Source organism: Nestor notabilis, unplaced genomic scaffold (assembly GCF_000696875.1).
Source record: "Nestor notabilis isolate BGI_N333 unplaced genomic scaffold, ASM69687v1 scaffold14217, whole genome shotgun sequence".
Lineage (NCBI taxonomy): Eukaryota > Metazoa > Chordata > Aves > Psittaciformes > Psittacidae > Nestor > Nestor notabilis.
Window position 1 is genome coordinate 3,180 of NW_009937029.1, and position 3,977 is coordinate 7,156.

The window sequence follows — 3,977 nt, forward strand, 5'->3', positions numbered from 1 at the left end:
TTTCCTTCTTTTTTTTTTTTTTGTTGGGTTTTTTTTTTTGGTTGGTGGTTTGTTTTGTTTTTTTTTGCATGCATTGTTTTTTTTCTGTTTTGGTGCTATGTTTATATATTATGCTTGAAATTTTAATTTTTTGCACTGTAACTATAATACCTCTTAATTTACCTTTTAAAAAAGCTGTGGGTCTTGTATTCCCACCAGTATCAGTAGAGGTTTGCTGCAATTTTGCCCTGTTAATTATGCTTGAAGTTTGAGAAAGCAGAGCAAGGTGTTTTAACGTTTTCCAGCACAATAGTTTGAACTTGATGCTGTGTCTTATGTATTAAATTACAAATAAATACTGTATTTCCTGCTTTTAAACCCTATTCCTTTCCTCACAAATGCACACTAAAACAAAACAAAAACTGTCAGCTCTTGCTTTCTTAACAAAAGATAAAATAAATGCCTTAGTGACAAGGGGTAGACATTAAGCTTTTCTGAAATACAGTTTTCAAAAGTTCATGTATTTTCTGTCTCAGTCATTTTTCTTTCTGCAGAAAGGACCATTCTTGTATTTGAAAGCAGCATCGTTATAGTAGTCAGAACAAGAATTAAAATACTAGCTTATAAAAAATTCTAGCATTTGTTTGGTACTTCAGTCATGAAAATATAACAGGGACGTTGTAAGACCTGCAAGTCTTGATATGTGTGAAACAAGTGTAAATGAGATGGAATAGTAAAAACACACAGTCTGAATTTTCAAAGGTAAATTGTTTTGAGTTAGCTGGAGGGCTTGGGTTTTTTGTTTTGCTTTGTTTTTTAAAAAGATCACTGATTTAAGTTACAGCTCTTTTTTCCATGGTAGGAGTGAAGGTTTCTAGCAAAGATACATGCTAACTAATGTTAACAATTCTGTGTTTCTGGCCAGACACCAATCAGCAGATGAAATCAGACCATCTAGAAAGTCTTAAGTAGTTTTAACTGCATTATGAAAAACTAAAGTTTAAGTTAGTCTTTGAATGCCTAAAATTTCTTGCTGATTATTACAAGGTTATAGATTCTCAGGGGTTTCAGGTAATTGCTAGCAGTAAAGTGCTACAGAGTGTTTTGATGCAAAGAAAATTAACTGAACTTGTTCTGTGTTTCAGAATAGTTTAATGTTCGCTTTGTTACTAGATAAAGCCTATGAATTGGAAATCTGAAATGTGTAGTGGCTGACTATAAAGTAGTTTCTGCTGCTGATGCGTTTTTAAATGCGTTTTTAAATGCCGTAATCTTTTCCAGTGTGACCTCATTGAAATATTTTTTATCCTTTGAGATAGAATATTCATATTAGTTTCCATGTTATACATCTGTGTGTTTTACCCTACAGTTGATATGATTTTGATATTGGACATTGTATGCTATTAAAGACCTAAATCTGATCATTTGAAGGTTGGGATAGAAATCACTTGACATGCTGTAAGCACAAGTGTAAGTGGACTGTTGTAACCCATCTTCAAAAGCAACCACACAGGCTTGTCACAAATAGTGTGGGGGTTAGTTGGCATGAACCTTGTTTGTTTTGTTTTGTTTTGTTTTTTTTAATCTAAGTCCTGTTATACTGTACTTTAAACAGTCCTCCTAACTATGCTGCGTTTTTATTTTTATGGCTTTTTTTTTGCGCTGTTCTGTTCATGTAGCACAAATAAGCATTGCACTTGGTACCATGCTTTACCTCATTTCAAGGAAAAAATGCTTAACAGAGAGGAAAAATGTGGTTTGGCCTTGCTGCTGTTGTGATTTACTGAATTTGAAAAAGATAATTATAATGCCTGCAATGTGTCATTTACTTGCACAACTGAGATAGGTCATTTGTAGTGTCTGTGGCATTTTTACTGTATGTGGAAAAATACAACAAAGATGTGTAACAACTCTTGATTGTATTTTAAAGCTATTGTCTTTCTACTACATCATTTTACTGTTATGTGAAGTAATTAAAATTAGAATGACCTCTGACACTCCAGTAATTATCTCTGAACAAACCAACACATTATGCATATAATGTAGTTTTTGCGAGTAGACGGCCCCTAGTAATTTGGTCAACCTCAACTAAATCTCTGCTCAGTCTGAATATTGAGTGACCAGTAGTGACTTCTGAAGTGTTTGTTCAGCTTGATGCTGCTAAAGTCCATACAGAAAAAAAGCCTACTATTTTTAAGTCTCATTACACAATATTATGTTGTGACTGCAGAGTACCGAACTTGGACAAGAACCAGTTTCCCTGCTGGGGAGGAATATAGTGGTGTCCCAGGGATAAGGTGCCAGATCCTCAGCTAGTGCAAATTGACGTGGTATCGTTTTAATCAATGGAACTGCATTCTTTTACATATCTGAAGATATTGTGTTTATATGTATGTTGCAGAATTTGGGGTTTTCTCCTTGTAAGGAAATAGAGAACTATAAACTGGAAATGATGGGTTTTTATGTTACTGCATATGACTTAGCTACGCTACATGCATTCGTCTGTGTAGAAGGTGAGATCTTTGTATCCCAGTCACAGCAGCACACGTAATCTGAAAATGAGGAGTAGCATCGTGGTCTGCTGTGATACTGCACTTGCCTCTCTCTGACAGTATTCTGGGTTTGTATGTTCTGGGTGGGGATCCCTACAAAAACATTCTCATGGAAATATCTCTATTTATTACACGAGTGAAGCAAGAAGGGTTTTAATTTTTGGTACTTACTGACATTGATCCTTTTCCAATTGCTTTAATTTTCAAGAAGTTGATTTCTTTATGTTCATATTGGGTTTAAAACTTAAAACACTACATTTCGTGACCATGAAATGTAATCTAAATGTCAATTGCAACTCCATCCCGATTCTGTTAGCTAATATCTAGAGGTCGTAGTATACTCCACTAGCAGTTAAAATTAACTTCTGTCAAAGCTGACTTACACTTTTAAGAAATAAATTTTATCCAATAAAGCCCTTGGATTTTTTTCCTCTTTTATTTGAATGGCGACCACAGACTACTTTGATTGCTTTGTAGATGCACTCAGAATTTACTGCAGCAGCAAGTTGGAGAGAAAAATGTTTGTGAACAAGAATTGGAAATTGCAGGCATTTTTATTGTAAATAGTTTGGCTGAGAAGATGGTTAAAATCAAGTAGAATGAATAACATATAATTTGATGGACAATAAAATACTTACCATCACATGCTGCAGCTGTCTTTAAGGGACATAAAATGTAATTCATTCATACTGTAATCATGCTGCAGAAGTTTGCAATCTGCACCTTATGGATCACAATTACCTTTAATAGTTTTTTGTAATAATTGTAGCTGAGTATATCTCCAATAAAGTTATGGTCTGTTCACCTTGTATTGTCTTTTTGATTTTGTTTTTTAGTTCCTCTTAATCTTTCCATAAATCTTCTAGAGTTCACGAAAAAATACTTTTCAGTCTCCGTCTAAAAATAAAAAATACAATTTGTGAAAACTTTATTTCTTGACCTTGTTTAAAGACAAGTCTGCTTGTCTCCTTCCTCTGATGAATGAACTGTCTTCATAGCTATGTGAAGACTCTTAAGGGACACTCGGGTTAGAATGATGGTGTACACACTACAATTGGATCTCTGTGTTGACCATTATACCTGCAAAATTTCTGTTGGAGCTGGGAGGCCCCAGAGCACAAGGGTTCAGTAACAGGTTTGTGCAATTCAGCACATGTTTTAAGAATAGCATGTTAATATTAGCTAATAGTCTCAACATTAGTAACATTGACTTTAATTATTTTTTTCCATTTGTTTTCCATTAATATTTCACCCTGAATACAGAAAGCACGTTTGTACAGCGTTCTGACTGGCACACCAGTGTCATGCCTACGTTTTGCAGAGACGAGACAGACTTGCCGATTCGTTTTGAAAACTTCCCGGTGCAGCAGTCACTTTCTTGGCAACTGCAATGGGCAACATTCAACTGCATGTTTTCTCTTAGATTCCAGAGAAAAGCCTGCTGAA